Here is a 6,000-nt window from a genome sequence, read left to right on the forward strand (position 1 = left end):
CCTGGGATACCTCAGTTTGCAGAAGACACAAAGCCACTCGCTAGGACTTGATAGGACTGCACACAGCACAGCACCATTACTAAGCCTAGTGCTCATGGGAGCCGCAGGCTCAGTTATGTTCCTCTCACTCTTTGCCACACTGTGTAAGAGAGATTTATTCCAGTTAGCATCTCCACTTCATTGGGAAGGACTAGGATTCAACATTCTCATATTTTTTTCTTTATTAACCATTGCCCCCCCCCAACACTGACATTTGTTGGTCCTATTTAGACACATGTTGCACAGCACAACTGGTTGGGCATTTGTAGTGCTGCGAGTGCATGTTATTGCACGTTTATATGGTGGCCCATGGTGTAACGGGGAGAACAATGAAACTGCAGGCAGAAGACCTGGCTTCTCTCATGAAATATCTGTGTGTGACCTTGGACAAGTCATTTTATTCTTTTAATGTCTCCATTTATCTGTAAAATGAGGGAATCCAGACATATTCTCTCTGAGGGACTCATTCAGAAATAGTAGTTGATGCTTCTATACCTTACTTGAATAGCACTTTATTCATTACTTGCATTTTCTATGTACTCCTACAAAAAAGAAATCTCAAAACTACCTAATAATCATAACATGGAATGATAAGGTTGGAAGCCATGCTTTATAAAATTCTTGATTTTTTAATATATTTATATTAAAATATTTTGTATAATTATGCAGAATAGCAGTGCCAGCTTATCAAGACTTCAGGGGCAGAACAGAAGGTGAGTATATATGGCTTTTGCTGAAGTTGAAATGAACAGCTTTGAACCCTAGCAAAAACTATTTTCCCCTGAAGTCCAGCAGAGAATTTGTTGCATACTTGTGATGGTTAATTTTATATGTCAACTCAGCTAGAACACGGTGCCCAGATATTTGGTCAAACATGTCTAGATGTTGATGTGAGGGTAACTTGTAGATAGGATTAACATTAAAACTCTGAGTAAAGTAGATTATTCTCTAAAATGTGAATGGGCCTCATCAAATCAGTTGAAGGCCTTAAAAAAGCACCAAGGTCCCCGGGGAAGAGGAAGTTCTGCCAGCAAACTGCCTTTGGACCTGAGCTGCAACATCCACATGGACTCTTCCTTGGGTCTTCACCCTAAGGGCCTACCCTGCAGATTTTGGACTTGCCAGCTCCACAATCACGGGAGCCAATTTCTTAATCAATCTGTCTGTCTCTCTCTGTGTCTCGGTCTCTGTGTCTCGGTGTCCATAAAACCAGCCATTGCTGGGTTTAAAGACAAAAGGGAACCATGAGCCAATAAGTGTGGGCACCTTGAGAAACTGAAAAGGGACCATGACCTTCAGTTACAACACTGGTCTTGAGCGGGAGAGTGATCTGCGTTACCACAGATCCCTATATGGTGTGGTTTCCAAGAATGCATTGTGGACATAAACAAGGACCGCCTGTACTGTTCCAGGAAGTGGAAACAACACAAACCAGCCTCTGAGTGAACTCTGATACATACCTGCAACCAATCACTGGATCTGGGTAAAGACAACTCATGATTCCAAGGGAACTTGGGGAAGAGCACTAAATGAAATTTAGTATACGGTTCCCTGACGTATCTTTGTTTATGACTCTACAGGTGGCTAGTTGTTTTCCTCAGTCCTGTTGCAAAAAGAACTGGAGGAGACAGGAAGAGCAAGAACAATTTGACCCTTGACCCTCAGTGAATTCTCAATATTTTTAATATATATATATATATATATATATATATGTATATATATAGATATCCCTTTTTGTTCTGTTTCTCTGGAGAACCCTGACTAGTATAACATCTTCCTAGACTTTTTCATCCAATCCTGCCCTTATCCCATGTCTTCTGATTCGGCCCCAGCCAGAGGGTCCATCACTCAATAACGAATGCAAGTGAAAGGGATCTACAAACTATAAAGTACTGTGCACATGCATGCTAAGATAATAGCAGTTATTATTGTCATCATCACTATCATCATTTTAGACATTCAGTTTGAAACACTAGACACACTGAGGTATGCTCAGTGTTATATCATGTGAAAGGCTGGAATCTCTAAGAGAAGGAAGACCACACAGGGCAGGGTGATATTGTGCTCTGCTTCTACAACCCACCAGCCCAGCCACACATCAGATTATTAAAACCACTTCTGGGAAAGAACAGAATTCATTGATATGCATTCATCCCACATAGCTCTTAGCTCCAGCAATTCTCTACACCTCCAGAGACCTCTCATCTTCCTCTTCATCTACATTATCCAGAAAAGAAAAAAAAAAGCCAGCTGTCAGAGGGAATGATCTTTTTAGCACTTTTCCAATCAAAACCAGCCTTTGCTGACTTCCTAGAATAAATCCTGCCCTGGTCTCCAAAAAGCCTGATAGCTTTTCAGTGCACTGGCTCCACCTAGTGACTGCTACCAATAATGCACCCAAATTTTCTCAGTTTGGATCAAGTGCACAGAATTGACAGCTAAAAATAAGATGATTACAATAGTCAGACCTAGATTTCAGTTCCAGAGGTTTCCAGGGACCACTGCACATTGTTTATTTTAGGAGAACCTAGCATAACGTTAATAGTGCAGACATTGAGCTCAGACACCTCTGAGTTCAAATCCGTGTTCTATTCCTACTGTTTTTGCCTATGTGACTTTGGACAAGTCATTTAGCTTATTTAAGCTTCTTTTTTTTTTTTTTTTTTTTTTTTTTTTTTGGTAAAAATTGGGGTAATTCTTATATAAGCTTTAATTTTTTATTTATTTATTTTTAAAATTACCCCCCCTTTCCTCCTCCCCCAGCTTTATTTTTTAAATTAGGTTAATTTTAATAGCTAAGAGGAATTTCTTAATAAAATAAATAGATAGTAGATAGAATACCAAGTAGACTACATAGCCTTTAATAAACAATAATAAATCATAGTTATTTCTATTATTAGCTACTTGGAGGACTTCCATAGACTATCCATTTCTATATGGGTTGCTACTCCCTACTCTTCTAACTAAACTAAACAGGAGATGATGATCAATTTTATTTATTTATTTTTAATTTTTTTTTTTATACAGCAGGTTCTTATTAGTTATCTATTTTATACACATCAGTGTATACATGTCAATCCCAATCTCCCAGTTCATCCCACCACCACCCCCTCCACCCCCTCCACGCTTTCCCCCCTTGGTGTCCATACGTTTGTTCTCTACATCTGTGTGATGATCAATTTTAAAATGCTTACATTAGCACAGTTTGGGTACGATAGATGCAGATTTTCCTGTTATGCTGCTGCCTAGAATAAATATTCTAATGATTCAATAAAGGCACTAAATTTTTTTATTGAATGTGTGTCACATCTGTTCCTTTCTTTGGTACTACAATAAAAGTTTGAAGTTCATTCTTAGATCTATGACCTTGGGATAATATAACCTTTTCAATTATCTCTAATATCTATTCTAAAAGTAAATTTTCAACAGCATAATTTTGGGTCTGTCTTGAATGAAAAAACAAAATAGACCATGTCTTAATGAACGGGGAAGATTTTTTTTTTTTTTTTTTTTCGGTACGTGGGCCTCTCACTGCTGTGGCCTCTCCCATTGCGGAGCACAGGCTCCGGACGCGCAGGCTCAGCGGCCATGGCTCACGGGCCCAGCCGCTCCGCGGCACGTGGGATCCTCCCGGACCGGGGCACGAACCCGCGTCCCCTGCATCAGCAGGCGGACTCCCAACGACTGCGCCACCAGGGAAGCCCGGGGGAAGATTTTTTAAAGCACAAATATTTATGGTTAGTTGTTCATCATGTACCTTTGTTCAATTTCATAACCAAATCTTACTTCCAGAATCCCTTAGTTTGCAATACCACTGTCAGGCAGAAGAACCCAACCTTGCTCCCAGCCCTGTTCTTTCTTTTCTTTGGTTTTTTAGAAGTAGGTATTTTATATCTGGCCACATCTTTCTCTATCTTTGGTTATGGATATGTTTTTTTCCCCCACAGAGAACTTTGTGATGTAGAGGAGGAAGCACTGGACTAAGACCCATGGAATTTGCAACCTCATCTCATCGGAATCAAACTCATGAGACCAGATACAGGTCACAGCCTAAGTCTCAGTTTCTGCATCTGAAAAATGACGATACCTATCTACCTTATCCTACAGAATTGTGGTAAATATAATAAATTAGTGTAAGTAAAAGATCTCTGTACATTATAAGGTGCTTACAAATACAAAATCAGTGTGTAATTATTGCCCAGGATGAGGACTACTAGTTTATCAAGATCCATTTCCAGTTTTTCAGTATGGAAACCCTCATATACCAGTAATTGTATTTTTACTATGTATTGACTGAGAAAATACAAGTTTTCATTTGGATGTCAAGTTCCTTACAATAACTTCAAGGCCTCCCAGAAGGTCATGGTCATACGTTTAGATGCCTAAATCAGTAAGGACATCAACCAAAGACACACTGGACTACTTCTGTCTTGTTTTTAGGCTCCTCAAAACCAACTACTTTCCTTTCCTAAATGTCCTCTACCACTGGCTCTGACTCCTGGCCCCTCTTCTTCTCTGCTGGTTCTTAACAGTTACTCATAGTTAAACCTGTATAGGCACACACCTCAACGGTGGAAAATAAAATTGTTATCACACATGGGAATGGAAAGATTTGAGTCCAAAGTACTGGTAAGAAGTACAAAAATACTGCCCTCCCCCAACCCTTGAGTTATTAATCATGTTGAGGTTGCAGTACTCACACATCTGTTGGATAAAAGAACAGAAGAGAGGGAGGCAAGGAAATCCGCCAGGACCTGAGGCAGATGCTTCCTCTTAGATTTGGACCTATTAGCAATGCTACATGTTCTGACTCTCCCACAGGTTTAAGTTTCAACATCACACTTCTCTAACGTATTAAAACAACTCTGGTGGAGGTAGAACTTGAGCATAAGGAGTCCCAGGTATTATTGGGCCACTTCATTCATTCATTCATTCATTCATTCATTCAGAAGCATTGCTCGAGAACCTACCCAATTAGCCTTAAATTATCCTGAGGCTTGAGGTTTAAAGATTAAAGATGCTGTTCTCAAAGTGTCGGCTGTCTCCTGAGGGGCTCAGTTTACAGTACGGTGGCCTCAGTTCAATTGTACAAGGAGCCCAAGTTGCTCTGGAGCACATGGGTCAGCACCCAAACCAGGGGTGAGCAGGAACCCAAAGTGACTTCCCAGAGAAGGGAAGGCCTAAAGCAAGATGTGAAATATAAACGTAAGCTCATCAGGTGAGAAAGGGGTAACTTATTCCAGGTTCATAAGATGCAAAGTGGAGGAGCTGAGAGATAGGAGAAAGAGTAGCTGAAGGCTCTCTAAGGAAGGCCTGGGGACTTCCCTGGCTGCCCAGTGGTTAGGCCTCTGCACTCTCATGCCAAGGGTCCGGGTCCGATCCCTGGTTGGGGAACTAGGATCCGACAAGCCGTGGTGTGGCCACCCCCACCCCCGCCACACAAAAAGAGGCTCCTATGCCAAGCGGACAAGTTTACACTGTGGCTGAGGCGATGGGAGCTACTAAAGGATTCTGAGCGGGAGGGCAGCGTAGATACCCCTTTCACACTTTTCAGCATGGTCTACGCAGAAAGTGAAGTGATTTCAAGGTTTAAAGAGAGCTGGATTTAGTTGAGTTATGAGGATCAGAGAAGGAAAATGCAGGAAAAGAAAAAGAAAGGAAGGAAATGTGTGCTGAAATGAGTTTGCCACCTATGTATTTTTAACAATCCACATCCCTTATTCTCTGCTTTTCTCCCTCGCCACCACCAGTAACCATTTCTGGGTTTGACCTCATTATAGTCCACAGTATGTGTACATCATTGACTCAACTACTTAGAAGAAACACATTTAGAAAGAAGATAATGTGGATAGAAACACTGTAATACAAAAGATTTTCTCACCATGTGGGAAGAAGTATGTATTTTTTCTTCCAAATTTCACATAGTCCAAGAAACACTGTAAGGATAAGTGCATGTTGCCA

Source organism: Kogia breviceps, chromosome 12 (genome assembly GCF_026419965.1).
Source record: "Kogia breviceps isolate mKogBre1 chromosome 12, mKogBre1 haplotype 1, whole genome shotgun sequence".
Taxonomy (NCBI): domain Eukaryota; kingdom Metazoa; phylum Chordata; class Mammalia; order Artiodactyla; family Physeteridae; genus Kogia; species Kogia breviceps.